At 40.2% G+C, this 17,324-nt stretch overlaps 1 protein-coding gene across 8 annotated transcripts in view; it reads left to right on the forward strand.

The window, feature by feature from the left end:
* CDK14 (cyclin dependent kinase 14) overlaps window positions 1-17,324 on the forward strand; it is a 665,059-nt gene that overhangs the window by 119,187 nt on the left and 528,548 nt on the right. Inside the window, exon 1 of one of the 8 annotated variants that reach the window (XM_070787462.1) lies at window positions 11,148-11,304. The exons of 5 other annotated variants lie outside the window; for them this stretch is intronic. The gene's annotated coding sequence lies outside the window, so the exon portion shown is untranslated. Of the gene's footprint in view, window positions 1-11,147; window positions 11,305-11,878; window positions 12,162-17,324 lie in introns of those variants that run through there. 2 more of the 8 variants (XM_070787463.1, XM_070787464.1) reach the window with 2 other exon arrangements.

Raw genomic sequence — 17,324 nt, forward strand, 5'->3', positions numbered from 1 at the left:
TAGGTCATGCTCCATGACTTATGGTAGTTATATAATTTCCCATGTAAATTATAAGAATAAATAAGTAATTTTCACATATATGATAATTTAGTAGCAGTTTATAGAAATATTATATATGGTAGGTTTATGAGATAGCTAAAACCTTTTCCTGCTATTAAACCCTCCTTTCCTGCCATCAACAGCAGCCTATTTCAGTAGGCTATTTCAGTAACCAGAGAGTGAGCATGGTTCTCTTGCATCTTCTGCATTGGCAGGCAGATTCTTTACCACTGCAGCTCCTGGGAAGTCACTATTTTAAGGGGAAGTTAAAGCATTTCAGAGTTGTTAATATCCTTGCTATTTAGGCACATTTGTAGCAAACATTATTCTCTGTTGCACCAGTGAGATTGGAGTGGTAATATGATAGTAACATGGTGATTTCTCCTTAGATAAATGATCACTTTGATTTGCTTTCTCTTCGTTGAGGATGATGTCCATGTGGTTTCAGAATGATCTAAATTGTATCAGTCCTAACTTGAAAAGGCAAATATCAGTACTAAGACATTTTCCACAGCAGTTAATTAGATTACTCAAGGGAACATGTTTTCATTTCAGTTGTGAGTTTCTTTAGTTAGTCGTCTTTATATTATCACAACTGTTTATTGTTGAAGGTACAGCATCGTTTTCCATTTTTTCCCCATGGTCTCGCATCGTGGTTTATTTCTTAAGTGTCTAGATGAGACAAAGGACAGATTGCTTAGTGAATACTCTGTTTTAATATTTGAAAGTATATATGAGTTCCTGAGTCAGGGTTATTTCTAGATTTAAGAATGCCAAATATAATTTAATTTAAAGTTATTTCTGTAAGTCTGTTTGGCAAGCTCTTTAAAGAAAGTTTTTTCTTCATTTTGGGATTTTTCTGATTTTCTAACCAAGTGAAATTTTAGAAAGCTGGATAAAGTCCTTAAAAGCAAGAAAGCTGACTTTTAACCCTGAACTAGAAAATTTGTTCTCCTCTCTTCATAGTTAACTCAAAAACTTAGAGAAGTTAAAAACAGAGAGAGAAAGAGAGAGAGAGAGAGAAAGACGAAAGACTTAGTTCCTTAAGAAGCTTTTGATACTTATGGCTCTGTAGCATCTGTCCTTACTGGAATCTTGACACCAGGAAGGGAGAAAAACCCTCACATCTTTTCTCAATGCTTTAGCCTTTCTTCTTGAATCCTCTACCTGAGGATTTTGTGTCGGCCACTGCGGTCTTGTAATTTAATTCACGTTTCTCAGATCATATTCGTTCTACATTTTTGGAACTCTCTAATACTGTTCTTTTGTGAATGTGGTTATAACAAAATCTCTTCTGCATCTGGATTCCTCTGCTTTATCTCACAGCACATCAACAATCCTGTTGTCTTTCTGCTTGGGTGTTAATAGAAAACATTCTACTGGGCCATGGGAATGCCCATGCATTTTATAGATCACCTGAATAATTATCAAGTTCATAGATGTGTGTGTATATTTATGTAAAAACCTTATATGTTTTAGTACAAACACAAGTCTTATGCGACAGGGATTAGAAAAGGAGAAGCAAAGACTGAGATGCAAATAGGTTGTTCAGTTCAGTTCAGTCACTCAGTCGTGTCCGACTGTTTACGACCCCATGAATCGCAGCACGCCAGGTCTCCCTGTCCGTCACCAACTCCCAGAGTTCACTCAAACTCATGTCCATTGAGTCAGTGATGCCATCCAGCCATCTCATCCTCTGTCGTCCCCTTCTCCTCCTGCCCCCAATCCCTCCCAGCATCAGTCTTTTCCAATGAATCAACTCTTCGCATGAGGTGGCCAAAGTATTGGAGTTTCAGCTTTAGCATCAGTCCTTCCAAAGAACACCCAGGACTGATGATCTCCTTTAGAATGGACTGGTTGGATCTCCTTGCAGTCCAAGGGACTCTCAAGAGTCTTCTCCAACACCACAGTTCAAAAGCATCAATTCTTCAGCGCTCAACTTTCTTCACAGTCCAACTCTCACATCCATACATGACTACTGGAAAAACCATAGCCTTGACTAGACGGACCTTTGTTGGCAAAGTAATAACTCTGCTTTTGAATACACTATCTAGGCTGGTCATAACTTTCCTTCCAAGGAGTAAGCGTCTTTTAATTTCATGGCTGCAGTCACCATCTGCAGTGATTTTGGAGCCCAGAAAAATAAAGTCTGACACTGTTTCCACTGTTTCCCCATCTATTTCCCATGAAGTGATGGGACCAGATGCCATGATCTTCCTTTTCTGAATGTTGAGCTTTAAGCCAACTTTTTCACTCTCCACTTTCACTTTCATCAAGAGGCTTTTTAGTTCCTCTTCACGTTCTGCCATAAGGGTGGTGTCATCTGCATATCTGAGGTTATTGATATTTCTCCTAGCAATCTTGATTCCAGCTTGTGCTTCTTGCAGCCCAGCGTTTCTTATAATGTACTCTGCATAGAAGTTAAATAAGCAGGACGACAATATACAGCCTTGACGGACTCCTTTTCCTATTTGGAACCAGTCTGTTGTTCCATGTCCAGTTCGAACCTTTGCTTCCTGACCTGCATACACGTTTCTCAAGAGGCAGGTCAGATCTTCCAGTATTCCCATCTCTTTCAGAATTTTCCACAGTTTATTGTGATCCACACAGTCAAAGGCTTTGGCATAGTCAATAAAACAGAAATAGATGTTTTTCTGGAACTCTCTTGCTTTTTCTATGATCTAGCGCATGTTGGCAATTTGATCTCTGGTTCCTCTGCCTTTTCTAAAACCAGCTTGAATATCTGGAATTTCACGGTTCACGTATTGCTGAAGCCTGGCTTGGAGAATTTTGAGCATTACTTTACTAGGGTGTGAGATGAGTGCAATTGTGCGGTAGTTTGAGCATTCTTTGGCATTGCCTTTCTTTGGGATTGGAATGAAAACTGACCTTTTCCAGTCCTGTGGCCAGTGCTGAGTTGTCCAAATTTGCTGGCATATTGAGTGCAGCACTTTCACAGCATCATCTTTCAGGATTTGGAAGAGCTCAACTGGAATTCCATCACCTCCACTAGCTTTGTTCGTAGTGATGCTTTCTAAGGCCCACTTGACTTCACATTCCAGGATGTCTGGCTCTAGGTGAGTGATCACACCATCGTGATGATCTGGGTCGTGAAGATGTTTTTTGTACAGTTCTTCTGTGTATTCTTCTCACTTCTTCTTAATATCTTCTGCTTCTGTTAGGTCCCTACCATTTCTGTCCTTTATCGATAACAGGTTGTTACCCAGGGTAATTGAGGACACGCACCCAGGAATGCATAACATACAGCAAGGAAGAAAAGTGTTCCCTAAAAAGGATTAGGCTAAAACCTTGCATAGGAGCAGAACTGTAATCAGACCTCAGATTTTTGAAATACAGGCAAAAATCCAACCTGTCTTAATTATTGTAGCCTGTTTCTGGTTTTAGATTCCTGACTCTCTACCTTCCATGCTGCTTTTAGCAAACGTAACCTAAAGCTCTGCTGCTCTAGCTTTATTCTTGGACTTTTTCAACCTAGAAGGAAGTTCATAACTGAATTGTTTTCACCCGGACTTGTTTTCTGCAGTTCACATAGAGCAGCACAGGATTTATCTCTAGCCAAGAAACATTGATAGTGCCTCTGTTGTATGCAAGACCTAATATCGTCACTGTAGGGAATTCAGAGAGGAGCAGGATGTAGCCTGTGTGCGTGTGGTAAGATTTTTTTTTTGCTTGGTCAAATAAGAGTTTTATAAATTATTACAATCAATAAGTGAATTTATAAAAGTCAAATTACATGTAAATTAATTATATAATTAATTTAGATGTAAATTAATTATATAATTAATTTAGATGTAAATTAATTATATAATTAATTTAGATGTAAATTAATTATATAATTAATTTACATGTTATTGGCAACAAACTATTAGAAAAGTAAATAAATTGAGAAAAAAGGAAAGGTTGTTTCTTTTACACTGTTAGAGTGATCTGCATCCTACCTAATCACATAAACAGAGCCTAGAATAGACATTGTTACAATCAGCTCTGAATTTTCAGTTATGCAGAAATGTCCTTAGGAAAATATTCAAGCAGTTTCCCTGAAAAAGATTGTGATGGTAAAGAATGTCCTGTGACCATTTATAGAGCTTTGGTAAGTTATCCTCTGATGGTTGATAGCTTTGGTTTTCGGGAGAATAGTGCATCTTCCCGGAGAAGGCAATGGCACCCCACTCCAGTACTCTTGCCTGGAAAATCCCGTGGACGGAGGAGCCTGGTAGGCTACAGTCCATGGGGTCACTAAGAGTCGGACACGACTGAGCGACTTCACTTTCACTTTTCACTTTTGTGCGTTGGAGAAGGAAATGGCAACCCACTCCAGTGTTCTTGCCTGGAGAACCCCAGGGATGGGGGAGCCTGGTGGGCTGCCGTCTATGGGGTTGCACAGAGTCGGACATGCCTGAAGCGACTTAGCAGCAGCAGCAGCAGCAACAGCAGTGCATCTTCCATGAGAAGCCATGCTTACACTCAGTTGCTCAGTTTCGTCCCACTCTTTGTGACCCCATGGACTATAACCCTGTAGGCTCCTCCATCTATGGAATTTCCCAGGCAAGAATACTGGAGTGGGTTGCAGTTTCCTTCTCCAGGGATTTATTATTATTTTTTTATTAGTGCTCTAGGTGCATGGGTTTTGAATAGTCTGTTCTCAGTCTTATTTTCCCAATAAATAACCTTGTTTTCAGGGTGCAGTTGAACGGAATGCAATGCTTTTCAGGGACAAATGTATTGGTTGATGGAATTATCCAAATTTACTGATAAAATTGGTTCATTTTTCTCCCTCCAGAATTTAGAAAACATTCAAAATTGTGTAATATTAAGGAGAAAATTCCATGGACAGAGGAGCCTGGCAGGCTACAGTCCATGGAGTTGCAAAGAGTCAGGCATGACTGAGCAACTATCACTCAAGGAGAAAATCGCAAAGTTTCTATGAAATGCCATGAATGACATGTCGATGTTTTTGGTACGTGGTTAAGAAATGACTTTTAAACATGCAATTCAAACTCCTCCGGAATTTCACAGTATTTTGAGATTTAGTTGATTTACAATGTTGTGCTTATTTCAGGTGTACGGCAAAGCAGTTCAGTTATGCATATGTATGTATCCGTTTTTTTCAGATTCTTTTCCCTTAGAGGTTATTACAAAATATTGAGTATAGTTCCCTGTGATACACAGTAGGTCCTTGTTGCTTATCTATTTTATATATAATAGTGTATATATGTTGATTCCAAACTCCTAATTTATCCCTCCCCCATTCCCTTTTGGTAGCTCTAAGTTTGTTTTCTATGTCTGTGGCTCTATTTCTGTTTTGTATATAAATTCACTCGTATCAGCTTTTTCCATATTACACATGTAAGTGGTACCATATGATATTTGTCTTTGCTTGCTTCACTTAGTACGATAATCTCAAAATCCATCTGTGTTGCTGCAAATGGCGTTTCATTTTTATGGCTGAGTAGTATTCCATTGTATAAACATACATCTTCTTTATCTGTTCATCTGTTGATGGACATTTAGCTTGCTTGTATGTCTTGGCTATTGTAAATAGCGCTGCAGTGAACACTGGCATGTGTGTGTCTTTTCAGATTACAGTTTTCTTCAGATATATGCTCAGGAGTTAGATTGGAGGATCATATGGTAGCTCTATTTTTAGTTTTTTAAGGAACCTTCATACTTTTCCATAGTGACTGTACCAATTTACATTCCCACCAGCAGTGTAGCAGGGTTCCGTTTTCTCCACATCCTCTCCAGCATTTATTATTTGTAGACTTTTGATGATGGCCACTCTGACCATTGTGAGGTGATACTTCATTGTATTTGCATATTCTTAATAACTAGAGATGTTGGGCATCTTTGCATGTGCCTTTTGGCCATCTGTATGTCTCCTTTGGAGAAATATCTGTTTAGATCTTCTGCCCATTTTTTGATTGGGGCATTTATTTGTTTTTTGATATTGACTTGTATGAACTATTTGTATGTGGGTGCTAGTCACTCAGTCATGTCTGACTCTTTGTGACCCTATGGACTATGGCCTGCCAGGCTTCTCTGTCCATAGGATTCTCCAGTCAAGAAGACTGGAGTGGGTTGCCATTCCCTTTTCTAGGGGATCTTCCCAGCCCAGGGATCGAACCTGGGTCTCTCGCTTTGCAGGCGGATTCTTTCCCCTCTGCGCCACCAGAGAAGCCTCCTGTTTATATATGTTGGAGGTTAATCCCTTGTCAGTTACTTCATTTGAGAAAGTATTTTAAATAAATAACATTTCAATGAATATGTGGGAATTAGGTAATGACTAACACCAGAGGAGAAGTATTAAGTCATAAAGTTTTTAGGGCTTATTAAAAAGTTAAGGGTTCACTTCAGTTCAGTCGCTCAGTCGTGTCCGACTTTTGTGACCCCATGAGCCACAGCACACTAGGCCTCCCTGTCCATCACCAACTCCCAAAGTCCACCCAAACCCATGTCCATTGAGTCGGTGGTGCCAGCCAACCATCTCATCCTCTGTCGTCCTCTTCTCCTCCTGCCCTCAATCTTTCCCAGCATCAGGGTCTTTGCAGATGAGTCAGCTCTTAGCATTAGGTGGCCAAAGTACTGGAGTTTCAGCTTCAGCATCAGTCCTTCCAATGAATATTCAGGACTGATTTCCTTTAGGATGGACTGGTTGGATCTCCTTGCAGTCCAAGGGACTCACAAGAGTCTTCTCCAACACCACAGTTCAAAAGCATCAATTCTTCGGCGCTCAGCTTTCTTCACAGTCCAACTCTAACATCCATACATGACCACTGGAAAAACAGGTTTATTGAAATATCCTGAACATTTGCAAACCAATCATAATGTGAACATTTCGCTGTAAAGCTTTACAATAGAAAGAAATTGCTAGGGTTTCATGGAACTATTAAAATTTAAATTGAACCTTTTTTGGGGAAATTTCAATCTTTTCTCTATCACTTTTCAAAATAAGCTGTGTCCCCTCTTTATACCTAAGTATTTAATGATATTAATTCATTAAGTAAATGACATTGTATTAGAGTTATATGCATAAAGTAACCTTTTTCTCTTAACCCTTTTCCTAATCTTTAAACAGTTTCCTTAATGTTTTCTTTTTTCAGTTTTTTAAAAAACCTTTCTCCATTTTTTCTGGATTTTCCAGATGGCACAGTGGTAAAGAACCCGTCTGCCAATGCAGGAGATGCAAGAGACATGGGTTTGATCCCTGGGTCAGGAAGATCTCCTGGAATAGGAAATGGCAACCCACTACAGTATTCTTGCCTGGGAGATTCCGTGGGCAGAGGGGCCTGATGGGCCACAGTCCATGGGGTGGCAAAGAATCAGACATGACTGAGCATGTGGGTGTGTGCAAAGAGTCAGACATGACTGAGCATGTGGGTGCACACCCACGCGCACACACACACACACACACACACACACACACACACACACACTTTCTACCCGCCCAACCCCCCACCCACCTCACCCCCTCTGCATCCCTTTTTCCAAGTACCTGTTTTCTCCAGGTTTAATCTTCTTTGGTCCCATCTGCCTATATGGCCCTACTTGCGTGAAGATCAGACATCTGGCAGCCTTATATGTCTGAGCTAGCTCCACATAAGTTGATACGAAGCAAGAGTTTCTGCACAGATGACAACTACCACAAAGCCTATATGGTAAAGCCTGTGGTCAGTGGATGCCCGAGCTAATATTTCTCCACTCAGGAGAAGGTTCCTAGTTCTGCTTTGAACATACCCTTTGACTCAGACCTCTGTTCACTGGGTGTTCTAACAAGCCTGTTTATCTAAGCTGCTCAGCACAGGGATGGTTGAAGAATCTGTGGCAGGACTGAGGAGGGTGTGGTGGTGTTAGAAGGAAGTGGCACGGTTACAGCTGTAAGAAGGAAAGCTTAATGGCAAAGAAAGGATGAAGTGTCTCAGTGAAGCAGAGGAGCTCACAAATATCGATTATTGAGATCAGGAGGCAGTGGCCCTGTATACTTGCTGTTAAAACCTGCTGGCTGTCACTGGTTCATAATTGACCCCATCATCAATTGAAGATTAGTTTTGGTTTATTATGTGATATTTAAAATGTTATAGAAGTGCATAGTACTTTTTAGAATTAAAAAAATTTTTTTTCATAAAGGCAGGCATTTCAAGAGATCAAGTTTTGTTTACTTGTAAATATGACCAAAGCAGATGTTAGTACAGTATTTTTGTTAGTTTCTTTCCCATCTTTTCCTCTATGTCCACTGAGATGGTGTTTTTACAAAAGACTTTTGTCTCTTCTCTTTGAAGACAGATCCTTTATCTTAATTTCTACTAACGCTCTTCTGTGGTGTGGTTTGATATATACACCTCTGCTAACTCCTAAGTCGCTTCAGTCGTGTCTGACTCTGCGTGACCCCATAGGCGGCAGCCCACCAGGCTCCCCCGTCCCTGGGATTCTCCAGGCAAGAACACTGGAGTGGGGTGCCATTTCCTTCTCCAATATACACCTCAGTGTCCCCTAATAAAGATAGTCTTCATAGCAGTAGATAGCGAATCCTTCCTATAAAACATGAGCATACTGGTTAATTTTCCACAGCTTCACCTTCAGCCTCTCTCCTTACTTTTGTTACATGGCCAAGCTTCTTATTTACCTGTATATATTTGGTGACACTTCTTTCCCCCACACACCTCTCAAGCTTCCCCATCCATTTCCACTCTACAGGAGGCCCCAGAGTTGGCTTGAACTACTGGCGTCAGCAGATCCTCCTGATATTGATTGATGTAACAAGTGCGGAGGCTGTTTTAGGGGCTAGGAAAACACAGGAGAGCCAATGAGTAGAATTCCAGGCTCTTGAGTAGTTTGTGTTCTAGTAGGGGAGGAAGACAAACAAATAATTTAGATAGTGAAGCAAGAACAGTGGGTGTGCTGGGCTGAGGGGGCACCAGTGCAAGAGGGGAGCCCCAGGAGGGCTCTGAGGAGGAGCTACCTGAGGACCCACCCAAGTCGGGAGGAGTCTTTGATTGCAGAGAGCATGGCTGCTCATCGCTGGGTGCATCGGTGCCTATTCGTTGAATGAATAAATGAAAGAATAAAGCAGAAGATTATTGTGTTAAGTTTCTTGTGTTTTATACAGAATAGTTTAGTGAACACAGACACCGTACATGCCCTTATCTACCAACTCTCTAGAAAGAAAAACACATAGGCACTACTTAAGTGAAGAAACTGAAGCTAACACTTCTGATGTGAGAGGAGATTATCTAAGCCTTAAAATATGGAGTTGGGAAATTCACTAATTCTTAAAATTTTTAATTTAAAATTTGCTAGATGTGTAGCAGTGTGTTAACATGCTATGGAGGAGTTAAAAAAAAAAGAAAGATGGAATTAATGTGAATTTGTTCCTCAATGGCCTTCATAGGGGAAACACCAGTACTATAGGAGAGTTTTATGAGACAGCATATGGTTAATGATTCAAAGGCTTAAATGATTCAAGTAAATGTTGTTGGTCCTGAAAAAGGAGAGTCTTTGTGGGCTGGAGCTTGAGCAGTCACAAACACAGCTCCAGATTCTTGAGAGACTTGTTGAAATGAAGTCTGCTGCAGAGAAGCAAAGTGCATATAACTCGATAGTTTTCCCATATTAAGGAGATAACTTTCTGTCCTGGCTTTTGTGAAGAGCAGGCTACATACTATTTGTGTTTGAAGAACTTTTCGTAAGATTTTTGGATGAGCTTTGGTTTTGCAGAAAAATAGTTCAGTGTCTTCCCATTGTCACTGAGGAGGACGAGGATGAGGATGGTTTGCGAATAGCAGATACGGGAGATGATTCCTTTGAACCAGTTAGCACAAGTATACATGAGCCCCTCCCCCTTGAGCCTCCCTCCCACCCGTCTCGGTCGTCACAGAGCACAGGTTCCCTGTGCTGGAGAGCAGCTTCCCATCAGCCTCTAGTCTGCACATGGCATTGCATATATTTCAGTGCTACTCTCCCCCTGAGGTTACTGATACGTGTGCACTAGTCCTGGGAGCTATGGAAATATTTGACATTGTTGTTACCTCTTCTTGTCCTTTGATTTCTTAATTAAGTGAATATATGAGGTCAGATGTCATGCCTGACTTTTTTGATTTGTTGCCCAATGTATTTCTTGGCTGTGTCCTAATCTACTTTTTTGCCCTTTTGCAATTCTGTCTTCTGAGGATAGGAGATAACTTGAAACAAGGGTGAGTTGTAGATCAGTCTCTCTCCTGTAGGGGTCGCTACGAGAGTGGCAGTTTGGGATCTTTGCTGGCCACCCAGCACCATGTGGCATGACTTGACACAATAAGCCTAAGGATTGTGAGATCTGGTTTGTGTTGATATTTTACTTTTGAGGGTCATATGAGCTGTAACTCCCATCAAGAATTGTGCAGGCTCATTACTATGTATTTTATCACTTTGGTTCCGTAAATGCTACACCTGTGCTTTTTTTTTTTTTACCTCTCATATTTGGTGCATGGTTATTTTAGAGTTCTCATCATGCCCCATTTGCAAATGAGAAATCTATGCACATAGATACATTAAACGTTTTAGTGGCTTTTGCAGCACAAATGCAAATGATGGCAGCCTAAACTTGGCCTTCTCTAGGACCTCAGATTACTGTTTAATGGGTTTGTCACTCAAGACACTTACTGGCTGGCCCCAGTGCTTTTAAAAAATTGAATCGAGCATGATGAGGTGCATCCCTTTGATTAAATGTTTTTCCTCCTATGCAATCACCATTATCTGTTTGGCTCCCATTCTTCTGAGGCAGCCCTGCATTGCAAATCAATATCTTTCTGAAGAGACAGTGTCTTGTGAATTGCCTGGACAGAATATGCACGGTTACTTTGGCTGCAATGCTGCTGCAGAGCCCGGATTACTCTGTCTTCCTGGGAACTCCACAGGCAAGTCCATCGTGTTTAGAGGAAAAAAAAAGAGATTCTTTTGGGAAAAAAATTAAAGTGTTAAAGTTATTGATCCTGAATGTGAGCATGTCCTTTGTGTTCTTCTGAACCATTTTTGGTCTTCTTCCTTGGAGATTAGCTTCTCTAGGTATTTCTGGGTGTTTTTCTTTTTTTTCTTTCCCCTGCTTTTGCTTCCCCCTTTCTTGGTTGTAGTACGGCCGTACCATTTCAGCTTGCTAGTGCAGAAAGATGTGAATTCAGTTGCTGTATGAGCCTGGCCTGGTGCAAACACATTGCTAGAGACATGCTAAAGAGTTCCAGGTGATTCGAGCCTGAGAGAGACAACAGCGAAACGGTAAGACGGAGCATGCTTAAAATTAGAGCAGGGGGTTTAATTTGGAGCATCTCAGCAAGTCTGAATCCTGACTCACTCATTTACAACTTGAAAAGGATTCATTTTGTGCATGTCATTTTACTCACTCCCTTCTATTTAACTGCCAAAACCCATCACAGGTTGATCCAGGGGCTATTTAAGCTAAAGATCTGACAGGAGGTTACCGACGGCAGAGTCTCTTGAGGTTTCCGAGGCTACTGCTTGTACTTTGTAAACACCAGAAGCAGCGATAAGATGAGGAAAAGGTTTGCGACTGTGCTTCTTTGCCAGAGCTGAATGTTATTTCTTCTGAAACTCATCTTATTTATTATAGCTTAAAGAGATCTTACGGATTGTTTTGCCCGGCTATGCTTGGCTGAATGCCCTCTGAGTCGAGCTGGTGAAGGACGGGAGACCACTTTTCTCATTGGATAAACTGATGTCCATGAATTAGCTGGAATGGCTCTGAGTGCAATAAACACCTCTAATATATTAGGCATCTGGGGCTTCCTCCCTGCTCCTCCCCCCTCCCTTCTGGAGCACGGAAATGCACCTGCTTTAAGTGTTTGCTGCCTGGCAGAGGTCAGTGCGCTGGTATTTTGCATCTTCCCACCTGGGGTGGTTGTGCTTTCATGTACAGAAGTGGGCATCCTTCATGCAGCTCTGCTTGAAGTGCTGACTCTAAGAGTGGACTGTTAGCATTCTGGATGCTAATGGAGAACTCCTGCAGGCATGAAGGTCCAGGCAGCAGAGAGGCGCCTCCAAAATGATGCCCACCTGCTTGGGGAGAAGATAACAGCTGAGAGACAGAAATGTAATAAACCGTGATCTCTGCAGAGGTTGAATTCCTATTTCCGTTTGTTAATGGGCACCTTGTCTTAGGGGTGGGGGTGGTTGAAGTTGAAAGACATGTTTTAATATTGTTCAAAGTGAGACTACTACATTGCACGGTTCTGGTGATTTTATAAGGTTCCGACTGTTGTATAGGTACTGGATGTTAAGGATGTCAGCATTTGAATTTTTTGGCTTTAAAAATGTTCTCCTTAAGTATACTTTAACTGAGTACTTCATGTAAAATGTAAATGATGATGATAGTGAATATTAGTTGAGAAAATCATCAGTAACTTGGTGTGGCATGTTGGTCATAAGCCCGTTGTAGGTAATTTTGTGACATAAGTATTTCTAAGAAAGAACACTTGATTACTTGATAGGCTAGTTGAGAGAATTAGTGATAATGTTTGGGTTCACTTGAATTTTTTAAGGGGGACCTTAAATATTCTTCTGTATTCACTCAACTATTTATTGTAAAGGTCAGACGTTAATTTTTGGCAAGGAATATTTGGATTTTCTTCCAAAGATAGTTAAAATTTTCTTTTATTTTGACCATTTATTTTTTCCTAAAAAATGGAGATGAACTATACAAGCTATCTTTTCTATACTTCAGTTGTTCTTTTTAAAAAAAAGAAAACAACTTTTTTTTTCTGCTCAGAACATGATGTGACTGTGTTTGCTGTTTCTTTTCCTGAGAGTGATATCTTCGAGTTATTTATATTTTACCTTCGCTTTTTGTAAGCTATGAGGTTTCTTTTTTTTGTCCTGTGGCAGGAGTTGTACGTTTGCAAAAAGTAATTTTTTAAAAGGAGAATAGTACAGCAGTTAATAAGATTGATTTTCCTATCAGTTTTTTTAAAATTCCTCATTCTGCAAACATTTATCAGCCATTTACTCTATGAGGCATCCTGAGATGTGCTGTGAAGGGAGTAAAGATGAGATAGATATACTGCCTTCCCTGAAGGAGCTTAGGGATCGTAGCTTTGGTATTTTTCTCAGGAATATGCCCCATTATACTCTCTCATGAATAAGCAAATTTGATGCTTTTTGTATTTTCCTACTTAGGAGAATTGTCCTCTATTTATATCTTTTAATCATTTGTTTATTAAACAAGCATTTATGGAGAGTCTACTGAGTAACAGTGTAACTGCTGAGACATAGCTAGTCCCTGTCCTCAGGAAACTTACAATCTACTCCTTAAAATAGTTCAAGGAGACGTTTTTAAATTTTTTCATTTTGGGCAGTTATGAAACATACACTATATACTTTCATTTTTTTCCATTTAAAAAATTGTGGTGGAAAATATATGTAACACAAAATTTCCCATTTTAACCATTTTTAGGTATGTAATTTATTGGCCTGAGTACATTCCCAATGTTTTGCTATCATCATTGCTGTCCAAGTGCAGAACTTCCCATCATCCCTAATAGATGTTCTGTGTCGATTAAGTGATAACTCCCCAGTCTCTGTGTCCAGCCTTTGGTAATTTCTAGTCTGCATCCGTGTCTATGAATTTGCCTTTTCTTGGTATGTCATATCATATCAAGTGGCATCATAAAGTATTTGTCCTTTTGTGTTTAGTTTATTTTATCCAGTGTGTTTTCAGGGTTCATCCATGTTATACCATATATCAGAATTTCATTCCTTTTTAATGTATGCTTTAATTTTTTTTAATATGGAAAAGACAGCAGTCTCCCGCCGCCCCCCCCCCCATATAATTTCAATAAAGCAAGTTCCCATATCGACTTCTATGGGCATTTAATAAATATGGATAATTTAGAAATACTAAAAAGCCTAGAGGAAAATGTAGGATTGAGGAATAGAAATGCACTGATCTAAGGAATGATCCAAGGATATATTCATTTGGATTCTTTACATGGCCTGGTAGTTGAGCATGGTAATTGGGCTAGTTAGATTTTCATGTGAATTTTTTTGCTTATAGAAAGCAACTGTCATCTGAAATATATAGCGGAAGGCTGGACTGTGGGTTTTGTCATTGTGAACATTCAGATTTTACCCACTCTGCTTCTAGTCTGTTAAATAAAAACTTTATAAGCAAAGGCTGATCATGTTGAGATCTCTTGCAGAACCAGAGACTCTTAGAATTGGGAGGTACTTCAGCAGTCAGTCGTTTAACCAGTTGACTCATCTTCGTTTCATCTGGCCAGTTGGAGGGTGAGACTGCACTCATCTCTCGATGCCCACCGCAAGTCTTCTCCCACTCCCCAGTGCTGTTCTCAGTGTACACCCAGCCCCCAAATCACAGATCTCCTCTGAGTTAGAGGACAATGAGAAAGGGGACAAGATTCATGCCCATTAAGCAGATTTCCATTGGATGAGGTCAGCCTGGCTTCATCAGTGTAGCATTCTCCTTCTCACATTTCTTCCTGATGCTACTATTAAATCTAAATGACTTTCTCATAGATCTTTTTTAGAAAGCCGAGTTAAGGCTCTAGAGCCTCTGTTTATCTACCATTGACCAATATGATGATTCTTAGATGGGTTCAATCAACACTTTATATCCATGCCTTTAATATACTCTTCAGGAAACACAGGGCTTCCTTGGTGGCTCAGATAGTAAAGAATCTGCCTGCAATGTGGGAGCCTTGTGTTCGATCCCCACGTCAGGAAGATCCCCTGGAGAGAGGAATGGCAACCCACTCCAGTATCCTTGCCTGGAGAATCCAGTGGACAGAGGCTACAGCCCATAGGGTCACAAAGAGGCAGACTCGACTGAGCAACTAACACTTTCACTTCAGGAAACACAAACATACATGGGAAGAGGCCTGAGCCTTCCCATCTTCCCCATCAGTCTGTCCTTCTTAATAAATCTTTTGCTTTCTGCCCCCACCCACATACACCCTAATACTTTGATTTTCAGCCTTGACCTTTGATATGAGGATCAACTTTTGATAAGATTGAGAGCCAGATTAGTCAAAAGCATGTTAAATTTACATGGTGGAAGTGATGAGGAGGTGACAAGGATGGGTCGGAAAACCTCAAAGCACAGAGCAGTTATTTTGCTCAGTTCTAAAAGCACTTTTCTTTTGTATCAGGAGAAATAGTGAGAGAAGTGTGGCAGGTCAGATCTGTGCTTTCCTTATTTCTCTCAGGATCTAAGTCCCAAGGGACATGTAAGGAAGATAACCTGGTGGTCAAGAGCTTGGGCTTCACAGTCAAAGCCCTGAAATAATTCCCATTTCCTGTGCATGCTCTGTGTGGTCTTGGACATGTTATGTAACTCTTGTGTGCCTCAATTTAATCATCTGTGAAACTGGGATGATAATTGTACCTCTTGAGGGTGTTGTAGAGATTAATTGAGAAACTACTTATGCAACTTTTAAAATAGTATCTCATTTAATAAGAGTTTAATAATAGCCATCATCCCAGGTGGCTCAGTGGTAAAGAATCTGCCTACTGATGCAGACACGCAAGAGACACGTGTTCAATCCCTGGGTCAGGAAGATCCCCTGGAGGAGGAAATGGCAACCCACTCCAGTATTCTTGTCTGGAGAATCCCATGGACAGAGGAGCCTGGCAGGCTACAGTCTGTAGGGTCGCAAAGAGTCAGACATCAGATACGACTGAGCACACACAGTAGCCTTCATCATCATTGTCATGGTCATCTAGAAATCCTTGATCTCCATCTCTCTTTTCTATCAATTTATATCAAATCTTGCCCAAGATCCTTCTCCAGTTTGCTAGTTTATTGGGCATATGTGACAGTTTCTTAATGTTATTGGGTTTGGGTATAAAAGGTGAATAAAAGAAAAAAGTCTTTAGTATTCTAGTTACAACCTGGCAGGTTTGGGAAGGATTATATGTTCTGTAGATTTCCTCTTTGACCCAACTGATACAAATTTGCTCCAGTGGCTTATTCCATAGCTAAATGAGATCTTGCTAAAAATACAAAGCTGACAGTGAAATGTTCCTGGAAGCACTGGGGCTTGTTTTCAGGTGGCAGCCAAACAGCAGGGCGTGTATATCCCACTGTTCTGCTCTATTCACCTTGAATGTCTCAGTTAGGATTCACTATTGAATTTTGTCAGTCATGGGAAAGGTTTACAGAACCAGTCCTCATGAAAGCAGTCAGGACTTCATTATTAATGGATTGCTGTCAAATTTATTATCGTCGAAATTTTAGTTCTTTACAAAAGATGGGCCAGCTGTTAAAGCTACATTGAGAGATACTTCCATTTTCTGCCCAGAGGTTCATTGTTCCCTGTGTTTCTCTTCATGAGCTCTGTGTGGTTAGTGACCCATATATGATTCTCTGAAAATTTTAAGAGCTTCAGAAGTCAATTCTATATTGAGTGGTGCCCTATATATTTCTGAATTCTTTGGTGAGGTTTGCGTCTAGATTTATTTTATTAGAATAAAACCATTAAACTTCTAAACTTTCTAGCATCACTCTCGACATTGATCACTGTTATTTCCCAAGCATTAATAATACATTTAGATGTTATTAAAAAAAATGGTTATCATAGTTGAGGAGATAGAAGTTGTGTTTATTTATACAGCCATCTGTTTGAGAGTAAGAAGAAAGTACACAATTTTATTTCTCCTTCAGGGAAGGAATTTAAACATATTTATAATCTTTATTTTTAAATGCTGTTCATATGGTTACCAGGGGAAAGAAATTCAGGTCCTGATGGATCAGTAAGTACCTGCAGTAGTGTCTCGTTTCAGCTTTATATTTTTAATGTTATTTTACCTTCTGGATGCTTTATCTTGCATGAGGGACAGAATAGTGAGCTACAGATATTTGAAACGTTTAAACATGAAGGAAGAACTAGGCTAGTTTAGTACAAAGAAGCTGTGGGTGGTGCAGTGAGGCTAGGAACAGAAAACAGAATTCAGAAGGCATTGAGACTCTTGTTTTCACAGCCTTTGAGACACACGACAGTTTCTCTTGTCCTCATGATGTTAAAAAAACAAACAAAAAAACCCCCTCAAATGCTAAGCATATGTGTACAGAAAGCAGTCTGACCATGTTATTGATTTTAAACATCTACGACTCTGAGTTCAGCCTGGTCTCTTTATTGGTTGGTAGTGCTTCTGACATGACCAACCTTTTAACATTGCCCCAGTATTAGTCAGCGCCCCTCCCTGGGTTATTTTGTACCTCTGCATGGTATGGGGTCCTTTGAAAACACAGCCTGGTTTGTCCT

The sequence above is a fragment of the Bos indicus genome, chromosome 4, assembly GCF_029378745.1.
Source record: "Bos indicus isolate NIAB-ARS_2022 breed Sahiwal x Tharparkar chromosome 4, NIAB-ARS_B.indTharparkar_mat_pri_1.0, whole genome shotgun sequence".
Taxonomy (NCBI): domain Eukaryota; kingdom Metazoa; phylum Chordata; class Mammalia; order Artiodactyla; family Bovidae; genus Bos; species Bos indicus.